Source organism: Astatotilapia calliptera, chromosome 20, assembly GCF_964374335.1.
Source record: "Astatotilapia calliptera chromosome 20, fAstCal68.1, whole genome shotgun sequence".
Lineage (NCBI taxonomy): Eukaryota > Metazoa > Chordata > Actinopteri > Cichliformes > Cichlidae > Astatotilapia > Astatotilapia calliptera.
Window position 1 is genome coordinate 25451587 of NC_137441.1, and position 17708 is coordinate 25469294.

Genomic DNA, 17708 nt, shown 5'->3' on the forward strand with positions numbered 1-17708 from the left:
AAAAAACAATGACAGAAGAAAAGGCAGAGACTGCATGATGTAGTGTGACAGAGCACATTTAAAGACATATTAAGATTTTACTGCTAACAGGAATCTGACTTAAGGACAACTTTGTAAACAAACCGAAACGCGCGCACGCACACACACACACACACACACACACACACACACACACACACACACACACACACAAAGAAAGAAAAAAAAACAGGGAAAGCTGCTTTGAATTAAACCCATCCTGTAAGCATTTGCTAGTGGAGAAGTATGCAAATAAAAATCTCTTACCACCTGTGGAACTAATTAACATAACACCACCATAGGAAAAACTCCTTTTCGAGATCCATTCTTAATCTGTTTGTTTCTCCCATCTAATTCAAAATAAATATTATTATATTATATTATATTATATTATATTATATTATATTATATTATATTATATTATAAGTATTAATGTAAGCCACAGTTTATATTGTCTGATTATTCAAGACAAAGTTCTAACTATAAAGTTTATTCTTTGATGGGAAAAAAAACTGTTTTCCTGACACCTTAAAAAAATATCAATTTTATTAATGATTTTGACAACACTTTAGAAGGACAGAGTTTCAGAGCTGGAGCTCAGTGGAGAGTTAACCCTCTCAAGGCAGGCGTTGCCGATTTGCAACAGTTAAAAACTAACAACCTGATTACCCCACATACATATTTTATGAGTTTTTTTTTACTCATAAGTACCACTGCAGGACTTGGTTGTGCATTAGCAACAAAAAGTTTAATTTGAGCCTGAGAGGGTTAAGAGGCTCCAGCCATCACCATAACAATGTGAGCTCTTTGAGCAATAATGTGGACGAGCTTAGTGATGTGACTGAGACCCAGAGAGCTTACAGAGTGTACTCCAATGTGTTTCATGGAGGAGTTGCTACACTAACACTTCCTAAACGACAGTGTGACCGTACCTGGCTTCAGGATTTTTCGGATGGACAGAAACATTAATCTGTGCAGTAAGAAGAAAAATGTGGGAAGAAACGCTATTTGTCTAAATCAATACAACATTTGGATTCCTCTATCATCTGATGCAGAGGTCATCCTACTAACTGTGGTGAATAATTATGGACATTAAATGGATACATCTGTAACAACATTCTCAATTCAGCTGCCATAAAAACAGATCAGAGAAAACTTATTTTACTGTTTTATATTTAGGTTGAAATGTATTGATCTCATAGCTTTTACTTTTTTAGCTTTTTTAAAAAAAAAAAGAACTTATTGTAAACATTGACATCAATCATCACAGAATTTCACAAGCTGCTATTTCAAACTATTTTAGAAACTCTTGAACAATTTGGAATGGCAAAGAAACAAACAGAAAATACGCGTAAAAACAAAATCCAACTATAAAGAGTCTTAACTGACTATTGCAGGCCATAATATAATACTCTGAATAAGAGAAAATAATAGTGAGAGAGCGTGTGCTTCCCTGTGACTGTGTGTAAAAACACAGAATAAAAGTGCTCTGCCTCTGAGCCAAGATATGCTTTGTCTTTGCTTTTTCTGCTGGCATCTGCCTGTTGTTTTAAATTTACACTGGATCCAAAGTGATTATGGTAAATGGTAAATGGCCTGTATTTGTATAGCGCTTATGTACACGTGTCAAAAAATCTGCACGAAAGCAGAAGTAGTGAGAAGAAGGACATAATTACACCAGTAGTAATGACCACCATAGAACCTGTGTGCACATATACAGTGGATTGCTTGGTCATCCACTGCCCTTCTGGATGACTAATTATTGGACAAACAGGGTGAGATGGGCGGAGTCTTCTGTAAGGGGCCCGTTAAGCAACAGCCAATCGTCTTCAGTGGGCTTGTCTCTCTGTCTCTGTGCTAAGGTAGCATAAGGAAAGTGGAAATAAGAATGGGGGGAAAAAAGAGCTCAGAAGAAGGGTTAGCAGCTCAGTGAAAGCCCCTTACAGTGGGCCTCCGTAAACAGACACAGTAGGACAGACAGAAGCCTGAATCTCATTTCAGAGTTTCATCCTCCAACATTTCTCTGCAACAGTCAGAAATTCTACGATCCTTTTAAAATGAAATATTGACATGATGAAAATGATATGATGTTACCCATTTGAGGGACAGCTGAAGCCAATTCAAATTACAAAAAAATTACAAAAACTTTTTTTGTCCAACTCAAAACACTCTGCACTGAAGGCTTGGTGTTGAGAGCTGTCTGTCACTCTCCCTGTGTCTTCTGTTAAATAACAGTCCAGTTCGCCATATTCTCATGCACTCTCTGAAACACATGTGCTCCTGGGTTTAATGAGTGACTACAGTAATGAGCCAGTCGTGCTTTTAGTGTGGCTGTAAAACACATCCAAGTGAAGTCTCACATCACTCTAATTAAAAAGCCCAAAGTTTAAATCAATGGAAAGTGTGTCTAATCTTCCACAGAGGTGGCAGCGATGGTAACAAAAAGCTTTTCTGCTGCTTTAAGAAATATCTTTTGCATTTTAAGTTTGGCTGCCTGACTTTAATTAAAATGAATCAAAGACACTTAATGATTTGTGCAATTCAGGATAAACAGTCACAATTTGATTCTTTCTTTTAAAGAGTGTGTATCTTGTCCTCCAGCATGAGCTGTAGAAATAAACTGTGACTGGCTTATTTTTGCCAGCCTGTGGACAAGGTTTTCATTGCATAGACTGAATCTATGGCTGATGGACTGCTTTTCTGTCAGCTTCAATACCATCTGTACATATATCACTCTCATCAACATTCAAAGCACAAAATGTGACGCAGAACCTCTAAAAGTCTGTTCCATGCTCGGGGGTGGGCAGGAAAACAGAAACGTGTGGATTAATTCTGTAATATCCTACAGCAGTACAATGTCTGACATAACACACTCAAGTAATTCAGTTCCATCACTCCTTACTCACCTGTTGCTTATAAAACATTTGTCTCTTTTTATATTTACAGGTATAAAGAATTATATGTTGCAATAAGTATATGCTTCTTGTATCGGGTGTTTGCTACTTATTATTTTAGACCTTGGCACCTTTTTAATCACCTGAACACCAATCTACCTCTGCAAAGACAGAATAGTGATTTTAGTTTCCTGTTGTCCTCTGGGCACATTAAACTGTGCAGGCCATGCTAAAACAAATGCAAGCCCGTGTTTTATTTTAAATCAGTCTAACAGGTAAGTGGATGATGCTGTACGTTAAATTGACTGATCTTAGATCTTTACCTGAAGACGTAATTTCATCACCGCAGCAAATTTTCCAACTATTCATCAAAGGTACGGCCACTTTCAATTTAATTGAAATTGATCTGGTTGAAGGAAAATGTCCAAGACCAAGAATCGGTAATAAATGTTTTGTTTAAAGCCAGAGTGCACAAACACTAACACAATCATATATTACACAGAGATTGTGTTAGATTTGCCATTGTCTATCATTTTGATGCACAATGTGATAAAAAAAAATAGCACAGATTTAATAGCATTACAATTTATTTTAAATGACAATAGCAAAAATATAAAAAGTGCATGCATTCATGAACTCACTACTACCACACTTCACACCTCATAAGGAAGCGTGATAGCATGGTTAACATTTCTTCCAAGGAAGCAAACAGATGTCACCAATTGAATATGGACTCTCAGATGGTGCAAGTACCAGAGCTTGTTATCAGTTTTCATTATTATTTTTTTATAAAAAAAAAAGCAAAAATTAATCAAAACTGACATTCAGATCCTACTCTGCCCCATATCTTTTTAAAAAACTGACTGGTTGTTTTTTTTTTTCTATTAATGCTTGGCCAAACATGGAAGCATCATTGAGTCGACTTTGCAACCCGAGCAGCTCGTACAAAAAAAAAATTTAAAAATCTTATGCCTGCCGTGATGGACACATTTTGACAAAGATGACACCAAACAAAAAACAAAGTCAAAAACGAAACAGCTTCAGAAAACAAAGTCAACACCACCAGTCTGTTTCAATACTTGAAGCACAATCATATTGCAAAATATCTTATGGGCAGGGATAGCTCAGTAGGTAGCGTGGTCACCCCATGATCGGAAGGTCGAGGTGTTCGAATCCACTGAACGGCTACTCTGAGGTACCCCTGAGCAAGGTACCGTCCCTACACACTGCTCCCCAGGAGCTAGATTGGTGGCTGCCCACTGCTTCACTGAGTGAATGGGTTAAATGCAGAGAGGAATTTCCCCACGGGGATCAATAAAGTATGCATTATTATTATTATAAAAACCCCACCTTGACAGATAGATAACACAAAGTAGCAACACATTTATAGTACAAATTTGCAAATGTTGTCAGTGAACAATCATTCAGTCAATTCAAGCCAAAATGTAATTGGGATTTTAATTTAGCCCTAGCAAGCTCTAACTTCAACTCATTCTGTCCTGTTATTATTATTATCATTAGTAGTAGTAGTATTTCATTTAACAGTAGCTCCACCACCAGAATTTTAATCTGTCGCTATGGCAGTGTGCAGTCAAATTTTTCTGTTAAATGGATAACAATATTCGGTTACTGTGACCTCTGACGAAAAACCCTCACCCAATATTCAACCATCCCTGCAATCTTGAAAACTACATTAAATTAAAATGGCTCCTGACAAAACATTTTAAAATCCCTGAGAAAAGAATTTCCAGCAAGAGCACAGAGGAACTGTTTGTCTCTTGACTGGAGATCTATTATCCAAAAAGCTTTTTATTTCCAGTGGTGCAAGCATTTTTGCCTTGTGGAAATTGAACCTCTAACCCCATTAGTGTTATGCAAAGTTGCACTTGACCACAACATAGTGCACAAACCCTGTGATCTACGCCACTGTTTACCAACATTCAGTGTGGGACGCAGAGAAGTTGCAGCTCTGTGAGCGCTACTTGCATGGTAGCCTGTGACCTTAGGCTGTGAGGTCAGCTGCTATTGACGTTTATCTCGCCAAATCCCTTAGGGCTTCAAACAAGACCTAATCAGACTAACCACAACACCAGAACCTCCCCTGCATTTATGTTGTAGCTACACAATTACCTCTCATAAGGAATCTATTAGCCCCTGTTGAGCATGTTCGCATTAAAAAGGGAGGTGGAGAGGAGATGTGGCTATGGGAATAAAGGAAAATCTATTACATGTGAACACCACGAAGCAGAAAAATATCTGTTTTCCTCAACTGAATTTCCGATTTATCATTCATAGCAGAAATCCAACAGCTGGCAGGCTTAAAATTTTGAAACTACAAAACACCTGGTGTCTTTTAGTCCTTTCCCTTGGGGGAAAACCTTCGCCACACAGGGAGTGATGTGTTTGTTTTTTAAAAAACAAACAACAAAAAACTGAGGAGATAGTGGTTGGTATGATCACCAGAGCAGCAGAAGAAAAAAGAGAAAAGATATTGTATTGAGTTTTTTAACTGAACAGAAAAAGGTCAGAGAGAAAACACTGAAAGCATTAACAACAATATATGGACAAATTAAAACACAAGAATGAGAACACTGCTACTGTCAGTATACTTTAAAGTTGTGTCCACATACCTTTGACGGTATTATAAATACTACCTAATAATAGCCTGATTCATTCATGTGTGGTAAAGGCCAGCAAGTGCTTATCTCTCTAAGCCCAAAGACAACACCCCATCCTGATCTGATGATGGTGGTTGAGCTAATCGGTACTGCTATTGGCTAAAATGAAGGACATGATATTTCGATCTGCTCTGCATTGTCCCCTTTTTTCTGATGATGTTGCACTGTTGCTCTCCTGTATGGTAGCAAGCTCTTCAGCATGAATTTTGCTGCACATGCAAGTGCGTAAACAAGGAAAACTATTTTTTTGCGACCATGACTGACTCAAGCTGTAACGCTCTGAGAAGCAAGAAGATTAAAAAGAAGAACCTCGTCTCTGTATCTCTACTAGGATTGTGCCGATGGATGATGTCGATATCCATCAGCACCAGGGATCGGCAACTGTCAAACCAGTGGTGATAGTTTGCTATAGTTTTATGCTTTTCCACTTACAAAATACTTGAATCACAGTAATGTTTTTCACACCAGTTGATATTGATATATATCATCATATAAATCAAATCACTATTTCTGTCAAGCTTAAAGATTCCTTTTTACTCCTTAGATATGAGGTTAATTTAATTTATTTTTGTCAGAATTTGAACATGATAAATATACTGCAAGACATTTACAACTGTAGGTGTATATATAATAAACTAAACTCTTAATTCCGACCAGTCAAAGGCTTCAAATGTTGCAGAAGCATACAAACAAAACGGGAAACTAACTCCTTTGGTCAATTCCAAACAAATAACAAGAACATGATATGAATGCAAAATAAATCTCAAGAGACTACTCTGTATTATTTCCCTTATGGTCCAGGGTAAGCAAGCAATCAGCAAATTTAATGGATACTTTAAAAAATGTACAGGAAGTGCATCACTGTCTCAGTGACATAGACAGTGAGGCTCATTTATGGATGTACAACTTAACCACAAATCCAATCTGGCAGCAAACTAGAAGAAGACACAGCTATTCAACTGTCTCTCTATGCCTCAGCTGTGAAAATGCCCTCTGAAAGAAATGACTTGGGCCAGGGAGTTGGCAAAGAGTGTCAATTACTTTAATCAGCCACTTAAATTCTACATGTGCTTACTGGCACCATGTCTTTTCAGTATAGTAGTCTGCTGCATTTGCGAAATCACTGTCTCTTTGTGTTATCATTTATTATTTTATCACCAAGCCCTACTTGCAACCCAGATGCCACATGACTGCAGTTTGTGCAGAGCCTATTGTCCAACCCTAATCACTTATTTTAAAAGCTAGAGTGTCCAGGTTAAATGTAAGATTAATTAGTACAATTAAGGACATAGTCATTTTATTCAACAAGCTTTATCACTATTTGGATCAAGCAGCTTTAGAAAAATAACACTATTGCTTCTGCAGGTGTTTTAATCAATAAGGAGATGAACAGAAGTATTCAGTTGAACTCACACCAGCAAATAGCCAATTCTCCAAATCAGACCCAAAAGTTTTTGTGTGCAGCGTGCCAAATAAAAAAAAAACACTAAAAAAAAAACCCTTAAACAATCAACAAGTGTTATTGAAAAATGCTGACAACCAGGGTATGGGGTTACCATCTAATACATACCCTGATCTTAAAAACTGATTTTTATAGGACTGATTTCAACCAGGGGATTTGGTTTTATTTAGATTTTATAATGAGCCTTCCCTCTAACATTTTACATTTTTAAAGTGATTGATTTTCTATCCCCATCAGAGCAATGACTCTGCTTATCTTATCTTCAATGTTTTTACCCAAGATCACTTTCAACATGTAAGAAAAGTGGTTGTGCCCGCATTGCCACGAGACTTTAGTACACAAATCACAGATGACTTGACCGGCATAAAGTTAGACAAAAAAATGTAACACGCACTAACAAGTACGTGTGCATGTGCACATGTATGTACATGTGCATTTCATATTCCTGGGAATTTCAAAACAGCACTCTCCACCTTGAAGACTCTATGCATCTGTTATCATTTTACAAGTTGCCTGTAACTCTGCGAGTACAAACCTCTCAAGCACAATGTGCCCCACTAAGCACCTCATTACAGAAGAAAGGTTCTGTGTATCCCGCTAAGGTAATAGATGGGAGGTAGGATCCTTTAAATGAAATAAATAAAACTGCAAAGTGGCAGAAATTACGGTTTCTGCTTCTATTCAAATTCATCTCAACTTCTAGCTTCTCCCATACTCATAGAAGTGTAATAAAGTGAACACTGATCAAGTGCATGATGAATCTTTGCTAAACCCTGTGATAAGTGTACCATCTCACCCTATGTGAGTCGATAGAGGTATATGGTATAGGTTGCACCCTGCAACCTTAAATTTGATAAGGTGTTAAGAAAATAGATAGATGAATCGTTCCTGGCAATATGAGCGTAAGCAGCCAAGAAATCATGTCATTGCACAGGCTAGCATTGTGTTTTTCCTCGGGACAAAGGAGACCAACAAGCAGGTAAGATCAGAAGAGCTAGGCAAAAAAAACCCCAAAAAACAGATGTACAAATAATGCAACAAAACCATAATATGACAAATTACCAGCTCATTTTCTTCATTTTAGCATTAACTTTCTGATGCCCTGGTTGCCTTGGCATGAAAAGACGTACAGAGACTTTAGCACTAAAAATAAAGCAAAACAGCTATATAAACAAATAATAATTAAGTCAAGGAAACCACTCTCTGCGCAGGTGGAAACATCCCAAGAAATATGTCCTGCTCTTCCAGTGAGTAAAACATTTACCTCTTCTTATTTAAAGCAAGCCTAACAGTGTGTTATTAAATTGAAACACATAAGAAACACAAATGATATGATGGGCACTAAGGACTGAGAATGAAAGACGCACAGGTTTCAGGATAGTTAAAGTTTACTTTGTGAAAAACAAACACTGAAATTAATCACTAGATGGTGTAGCTTTGACCTTTTAGTGGCTCGTATCTGCTAATGCATATTTAAGACATAAAATAGAATGGGACAGCAGACTCAGACAACATGTCACCTTACTGAAGTCTATGCATGTCTACTCTGCTCCCCTTGGCTCCATGCTAATCTGTCCCTTTGTCTTTTCCCTGCAGTCTCCTCAGCACCAGAGGCGGACAACCTCTGAGAAGGAAAGTATGCAACCCCGTAAATTATTGATGTGTCTAAAGCCACATCAATAATCCGCCTGCTGTTTTGCACGCCAGGCTAACACATGTTCATTTTAATGCAGTGTAATAAAGGATAGGGATTTTCGCATTGGCCCTGCTGCCTGGGCTGCAGGGGAGGCGAACATACACATGTAGAATGTGGAGTAACAATAACACAACACACAAAACGACACCGGGATGAGGCGAGTGGAGAAGCGGCAGAGCTTCACAAATATCCCGAACACGGCACAGCGAGCAAACAAAGCGAAAAGCTTTTTTTTTTTTTAATATACAGATTTCATTTTGTTTGCTCGTGTTTAACTGATAAGAATCGCCACGCACGCTAAGCGAAGCTGTGATGCACCACAAAACCAAGCCAGTGAGTTCCGTCTTACCTGATGTTGCATATCAACCTTCACTTTTGTACAGTAGCAGAGAGGTGCCCAGATGTTGCAGCCAGGTCACTAACTAGTGGAGCTAAAGGTGAACAATTTCCCCCCGCGTTGAAAAACTTTGCCCTCTGTATAAAACAAAAACTGTAAACAGAGAAAGAAAGAAAAAAAAGACAAGTGAATTAAGCAGGACTGTCTAACGGTCAGTCGGAGAGGTGGGAGTTGGGTAACATTACCGCTGACGTGCCGTTATTTCGTGCATGGAAACACTGTAGCGCCAAACGTCATTCTATAAATCTGGCGATTTTAACGACCTGACGTGCTCGAGGTAAACACGTCCAGAGGAAGGGGCTTTGGACTTTTTTCCACAGTCATTTCACGGGCTCGTGTGTGAGGAGCAGTAGTTACACATGATGCAACACTTCATTCAAACTAAACTTTGCAACACGTCCACGCCGCTTTGCCATTAAACGCTGTTTTGTTTGCCCGAATAGGACTTGGAGCGTACAACCAAGTGCTTACGTGTAGCCAGAAAATCTAGCAAACTGAGCATTTGCGATACCACCGGAGGTTACATGGCGTGTAAATGTGTCGGTACATATTCAACTGACACATAATTAAAAAGACTCTTTTTTTGCCCCTTTCCTTTTCCCTCACACACAAGCGGGCTGAGCCTGATCGAGGACCGGACTCGGGGTAGTAAAAGAAAAAGAAGAAAAACAGCGGTACCAGCGGTCACACACCGCCAAAGTGTCCTTTAATTTTCACACGCCACGCTTATTACTGAATTGTTGTGTTACAGTAGCGGGACGGCTGTGAAAATGGCCTCTCTACAATGGCATTACACCTAGCCTCACTGGACGCATTGTTTGTGTCAGCTGCATGTCAAAATAATGCAGACCGCTAGAGAGCAATGACAACAGCTAACGTTAACGGCAGCACCACTTTGCTGGCCTGAAAAGCGCGTGTACCACTCGGCTTGAAAAGCAGTTTTAAGCTAAACGAAACGAGAGGGGGTAAATGGCCTAAGTATAATGCTACAAAAGTGTTATAACACGTCAGACAGCGCGAGGCACGCCCAAAGGTACGGGAAAGTCTAAAATAACTTACATTAGTCCACGCGAAAAGCAACGTAGGCAGACGCTCCGTTAGTCCAGTTTTTTTTTCAGATCTGTATCAACATAGATGGACAGCACTTCTCCGTAGTCCCGCCCCACATGGTTTAGCAGTCGGGCATATCTGTACATATATATAATCCCCCTCCCAGATGTCCAATCACAACGCTCCACTCTGGAATAGTGTCTTTTCCCATTGGTCGAGAAGCTTTTCAGTCTCGTGCTGAGTTTCCAGCTGTCTCCGTACCATATAGGGGTGTGTCGTGACGTAGCTGACGGTCCGATAGATAGTAAACAATTGCAGAAATAAACCTTAAGAATATAAACTGAAATAAGGGGTAAAGTCGAAAAAAGTAAGGGCAGCTTTTAAAGTTCAGGGCGTTTAGCTGTATGAATCTATAAAGATGTATACTAAATATACTACACGTGTTTTGACCAATTCACGGGTGTGTGTATGTGTGGGTGGGTGGAGGGATCTGTTTTAATACCGTTGCATTTGAAGCTTAAATGTGTCCGCATTTCTCATCATGAATCATATATGGTTCACCTATACATAATATATGAAAGTTCCAGCTTCTTCTAACCTTTGTGCTCCCTCTGTACTGGAAACTGGTGGTAGCTGATAGTATACCCATGATGACGGGATAACGGCTTAGCCTAGAAAACATTTTGACCGACTCGCCTATGGTATGTGTCCATAATTTACCGTATATTGGGACACACGCCAAAGCTAATTTGTTTACTGGGTGAAAGAATTCTGTGGGAATGATAGGGCCCTGTGGTGCTATTCTGTGTCACCCCTGGGCGGTTACTGTAGCACATCAATCACCACATCGCCCACTCTGTAATTAGAACTGATTCTCTTCTTTTAGCTATCTCTTGTCATTTCCCTGGATGGCTCAGGGTATCACTCTGTATGACTTGGTTTATGTTACTTATTTATTTTTTTGTTTATTTATTGCTTGATCTCATTGCTTTATGAAAATCCCATGAGCTGGATTTCAAACCTTCCAACCTATGCAAAGCTGGCACTGACAACAAGCCAGTTACATAAATCCATAAGTTTCTGTACATGTGGGACTGAAAGCACTGATACCATGTGAGCATATTGATGGCTTGAACTTTTCTGTAGAAGTAGGAATTTTTTAGCATTTGGCATAAGGAAACCTGTTGTGCTTTGTTTTTGCAGCAGACCATGCTAACTTTCTCTGCTCTATGCCCCTGCAATTGCTGATAGACCTCCTGTCTTAATACACCTACATGCTTTGCGTGTTCTTAGATGCACTGTAACATTGAGATATTTCTCTACAGAAGTAGCCACTGTGGTATCTCGATGCATTTACATGTCTTTGCGTCACAGTGTGATATGCATGCGAGCCTAAGCCACTTCTGCATCCTGTACACTATAGACCCATGCTGCAACTTACTGAAACATTTTCCACAAGTGTCATTTATCAGTATGTTGTCACCATTAATGCTTGATGACACACAGGTTGAGGCTGTGCAGGTCAGTCTAGCTGCCGGAGGTCAAAGGTATTCACGCGTTCCTGTTTAACCTTTCAATTCAAGTAAACACTAACACATTGCTCTTCTCCTTCTTATAGGTGCGACTGAGCATGTCAATACACTATCTCGCTGAGTCATTCGGTCATACAGTTATGTGGCATTATTCTGTCAAAGCCTAATGTCGGCTTGATTACTGCATTGAAAATCTTTACTTTTAAGCTCTGCGCCATGAGGATAGTCAGCAGTGAATGGCACTGTAAAGGTCATTCGAGCTGACGACTGCAGATTCTCATACTTCTATTCATGTCACTCTCCCATTTTTAAGAGTAATTGAATTGCATTGCCTACTTGTAGTTTAGTTGTCATTTTCTGCATATAAGGAACAGGCCACCTTGGTTAAAATGATCTGTATGGTTGGATATCACATAAGGGAGGGAGATCAAAGCTTTTCTATTTGTTTCCCGCTTTTTCATTTAAATATTAACTGGGTTAGACAATCTCCATTTACTAACCAAATATGGATGTCAAAAAACTAATGTTTACTGAAAAATATAATGGAATCCTTCAAAACTGGATATGTGGTTCCTATCGCCAAATAGCCTTTGTAACTGCAATAAATGCATTATTCAAATTTACAGCAGCATGGCTGCTCCCATTTGGCTGATAACAGTAATGTTTCTTCTTCCCCACCCCCCGCCTGACTTTCTTATCTCAATCAAGCGGTGCATGAATCAGTGCAGCCAGCTTTAACAGGGCAAATATATATGCATGTACATTCATAAACCAATATACGTGACAATCACGTGTACGGGATATTTCCTCTGTACAGCGTTGCCTGTGTGTGCATGTGCTGGAATCTAGGCCATCCCTTGTTGCTTTGTGTCTGAGAGGCGGATCAGTCTATACGATGCAAGGCATATGGGCGTGTTTATGTCAGGGGCATGCGCACAAGGGACTTAGTCTTCCTCTGGGTTTGTGTGTGCATGAGAAAGAGAACAAAAAAGAGAGAGCGAGAGAGAGAAGGTGAGCGAGTATCACATGAGATGCCCGGATTTTCTCGGGGTGTTTTCACTGTGCACACACACTACAGCAATAGGAGCAGAAGAAACACGAGGACTCCTCATAGCTCTCTCTTCCTCAATAGTTTCCTTCCTAGAACTCGGAATGTCTCCATCTCACTTTAATGCCCCCACCTACTAACCAACGCACACACACATACACACACAGCACTCTCTCCCACTCACAGGGTGAGTCTAGAAAACAGCTGGAAAAGCAAATAGTTGCAGGCAGCCCTGGCCCACTGGCTCTTATATATGACTGGACCTTTACTTGGATGAATGCAGTCCTCACACTGGTTTTTCAGCTGCAGTCAGAAGGCACAAAGACCAGTGCAATTGCACAAACCTAAAGGAATGCTGCAGTACTTGGCAAACACACTCTTTGATCAGCTTCACAGTGTGCAGCCAGAAGATTGGTTGCTGTGTCCCCTGAGTGAGCCACAAGATTCTCAGGGATGTTTTGGCACCTACACGGCCGCACACAGGAACACACTGTCCAGGGAAAGGAGCAGTCTCAGTAACAATCAGGCCCTTTCCTCTGTCCCCATTTTAAGATTTTTTTTATGCTCCTTGGCTCTGCCTCATCCTTCAGCTCTTCGACAATGTCATCACAAGCCTCCAACATCAATAAACTGGACCCAATATTCTCAACAAATTTGCTGCATTCTTTCCATTCAGACACAAGGAAATTTGAGAGCTGAGCAAAAGTGGAACATGGGGTCAGTAAGTCAGCAAATTGTTTTTGCCACTCCTGCATAGACCAGGCTTTGTTAGCATAGTCCGCTCTGATTAGAATTTACAAACCTGAACTGTAATGTTATTGGAACTAGATTACAGTCATGTAAATGGAAATCCATTTTACAGTTTTATTCAACCAGAAAACAGTTAAAAATAAGGCAACAGCGACTTGAAATGTGCTACATTTCATGGTAATCCATCTTAATGTTGAGACATTTCAGTCATAATCACAAATGTCATTCTTGGGGTAAGACTAAAGCCCATGAATCACCAGAGTAAGCAGGACTGACTTATTTATTTCCTCTGTTTATAAATATCAGTATAACATATTACTCATGTCCGTATTATAACAAGCCATATTTCTTGTGGACAGTCTTCTTAGCTAAGTTCTTCTGCTCTGTAATGAACGCGGTCCAGCAAGAGTGCAGTGTAGAAATGCAGCAAATGTGTTATCAGTGTAGCTTTGTCAGAAATCAGGGAGAAACTTACAGAAATCAGAGCCGCCGTGCAATCTGTCCATCCATCTGCCATACTCAAGTCTGGCACTGCGTTTCAACATAATTATGAAACTCGAGGAGTATTTCTCTCATACACAGCAGATAATGCCTATTCAGCACCTTGCCCATTGTGCCCAGAACACACTGTTAAAATTCTTACAAACCACATAAAGGAAGTTTTGTATCCTGAGATTAGTGGTACCAAGTAAAAGCTCTGACCGCCAAAATCCCACTGACGCTGCAGTCCACTTTATGGAACATAAACAAGAACCAATCGAGCCGCAGAAAATGTGAAACTTGACCTGTTGTTTCTTTTCAGAGTTTTAAGTTTCCTTTTGATGACATGTTTTCTACATGCGCCAGTTTTACTTACTCATCTGGTTACATGTTATGTAAATGGTTGGCTTTTTTTTAACAAAGAGGAACTGATTCTGTTTATTTGACTCTGTTTTTAAAAAAGTGGTTTTTGTTCTGTTTACAAAATACAAAAAGCATTTACAAATGTGAGATTTTTCTTGTCTCACATGTCTGACACATCAGGTATTTATTTTACCATTTCAAACAATTTGCTTCTTCCTTTTTAGATGCTGTTTTTTTCACCTTGAGGTTCCAACAGGGACATAGAATGTGCTCTATACAAGCAATAATAATACTGATAATAATAATAATGAAAAAATAAACAAAAAAGCACACACAAAAATATTTAAATATCTCTTAAAATTGCATTTGAGCTTTTAATTAGTTGTAGTAAATGATTCCCTTAATCATTTAAATTTATTGTCAATGGAGATTTTTTGTAGAAACCTGCATTATATTTTATATATGTTTCAACACAATTTTACAATAAAATGGAATGAAATATCTAAATCACAATACTTCATAATATCATTTACTTTAAATTCATTAATATCATCAACAATTTTCCCTGTTTGTGGATATGAAAAGGAAAGAACCAGCAGAACACATGCAACTGGTTTCCCCCAAAAATAATGATTATGCTGAAGACATCAATGTCTCGAAACTACTGTGTAAATGTGATGCAAATATCTTTATAGAGTTACTGTAACAGTCATTCTTGCACTTTCCTTTTTCTCAGAATACATCCGTGTCTCACGTTTCCTCAAGAAGTGATGAGCTACAAAATATGTTGCCTGTGTAAACTGCACATTTAGACACACTCAAGCACTCCTTTCTGTGCCGCTGGAGCTCATTTTATTTGTTCACAATCTGAGAAATCATATATGTTACGTTACTGTATTGCCACTTGGCTGACGAGCGCATAGGGGTGGGGTTATTTGATGGATTATTTCCAGTCTTTTCAGCTCCTCAGGAAGCGTTTAATGTGAAGTGGCTGGGTGGGAGAGAGAGCGCAAGCACTTCCAGCCAGAGTGGAGCAGTCCACCGCGAACACCTACACAGTCATAAATCACCTCTATCATAACACACCACCTGTGTACAGACAGAGTCTGCAAAAATAGTTTCCATCTGCGCTTAAAAGAGATTTTTATTTTTTATTTTGGTCAAATGATGGAATAATTGTAGAATTATTCAATGTGGAAAAAACACAGGCTGCTCTAGGAGTTTACAGCTTAAGTAAAACCATACAACAGCAATATCACAGAGCACTTAAAGCTGTATTTATAAATAAAATGAATTTATACATTTGCATCAATGCCTAATACACATAAATGTTGAAGTAGTTGGGATATAGGTTGACTGAATAGAAGCAGGAGGATGAAAACACAGAAGACTTTTCTTTAAAAAAACAGTTTTCTTACTTTTTTGCTACTAACAGTTATTTTAATTGAACCCTCAGAAAAGAATTATTCTTACAAGCTGTGGGGTTGTAATACTTGTCATAAAGAGCTCAAAGTGAAATGTTTTAAATAGTTTAAATGTTTAAAACCAAAACACTTGGAAAGCACCTGGCTGAAAAAATGCACAAGATCGCTATGAATACAAATATTTTGCAAAAACCCTGAGCTACAAAAACGTTACAAAGTAAAGTAAAACCACACAAATGTCTCGGAGTAAAATAGCTTTCCAGAAAAGTAGTGCAGTTTAAGTATAGCTTAAGATAGTGCTTAATTGTAGTATTTGAATGTGTTTAACTATATGTCACCACTGCTTCAGTCAGATTTAAATTATTTGGCAAATTCATTAACATTTATGTTGATTTATGCAAATCAATTAGGAACAAATGATCAGAACTGTCAGATATTTAATGTGATAATTCTGATAAACACCAAATAACGACTTGAAGAAACTTATCAGTAATTTCTTTTATTCATTATTTTCAGTAATGTAAGTATTAATAAAGATGCTGTGTTTGTAATTAAAAAAACCTCTCCTTGCCTTGTGTACCCAAATATGTATTTGAAGGTAAATAAAATAAGTCATAAAACAATAAATACAAAAGGAAACATCTATGTTGAAGTTAAACAACACTAAAACAAAGTAAATATTGCACTAAAAAATTGGTTTGTTCTATATAGATTGTTTTTCTTTAGATTTAAAAAATATAGTCTGCCAAGATTCAATTAAACTTAAACATTTGTTTTATAATACATCTTCTTGTTCACATATAATATTGGTTTAAAAAAAAATATAAGCAAATAATGACAGAAAACTAAAGATATAATCATCTGAGAAAAGAAAAAAAGAAGATATACATTGTACTTATAAGAGCAGCATCTTACCACATTATAACATATTAATCATAACCTGGCTGAAAGCACAGAGGAAGCAAAAATGGAAGAAAAGCAGCTCCCACATTTCACACATAGCTCTTAGACATTCTGTGTAGAATTGAGAAAGATTTCTACAGATTTTAGATTGAGTGAAAGTATACGTTTTCCAGCTGTGGCAGAGGTGGTAGAGAGTCGTGATCATTTACACGGAGGAAAGTGTTGAGGACAGATGAATGACAGTTTGAGATTCTTGAGTGAAAAGAAATACGAGGGAATGTGATAGTTTGGGATACTTTGGTGCTAAAGTTGAAGATTTATGTGGGAAGCAGGGAACATTATCACCCTGTTTTACGAGGTTATGCCATGCCCTGTGGATACCGCTTGAACAGAGCAACTTCCTCTGATGGCAGGACACTGAGCCGAAGAAAAGGCTCACAGTGATGCAAAGACTATTTACGGAAGAAGCCTTCAGTTAGTATTTTCTTTATATTGGAGCTATCTATTGAGCTGTCGTGGGAACAGCTTTGCCTGTTGTACAGAAGAATTAACCAAGCCAATTCACTAGCTGGGAGGTGCTTTAAGAAGAGCGGAGTGAAATATCACCACATAATCTCAAACATATGCAGCTAGATTACCAAAAATCAGTAAAGCCTTGTGTTTGAAACATAAACTGATTTTTCTCAGTCAATACATGTTTCATTGCCTCTCTAATTTACTCGATAAATTAAAGTGTCAGTTAAATTTTTGGCTTATTTTAAGACTAGGTAAGATCAATTCACAAAACACAAGACCATTACATGGGGTTAAGTCCACACATTTAAAACAACATCTTAGGTTTCTTTTAGAGCTGTGGTAATGTGGACTTCAACTGATTCTCTATCTAAAGTATGTGCACAAACATAAAGGAGAAGTTTCTGGGTGGGGAGGGAGAAGTCACAAAAAGAGAGACTGCACACAGTGCAGATGGATGAGACAATGGACTGCCGCGTCATCATTCGACAACCCTGATC

At 38.5% G+C, this 17708-nt stretch overlaps 1 protein-coding gene across 1 annotated transcript in view; it reads right to left on the reverse strand.

The window, feature by feature from the left end:
- LOC113012800 (vitamin D3 receptor A) overlaps positions 1 to 10326 on the reverse strand; it is an 82805-nt gene extending 72479 nt beyond the window's left edge. Inside the window, exons 1-2 of the mRNA XM_026153118.2 lie at positions 10205 to 10326; positions 9098 to 9238 (exon numbers count right to left, since the gene is read on the reverse strand). The gene's annotated coding sequence lies outside the window, so the exon portion shown is untranslated. The remainder of the gene's footprint in view (positions 1 to 9097; positions 9239 to 10204) is intronic.
- Positions 10327 to 17708: the final 7382 nt, after the last annotated feature.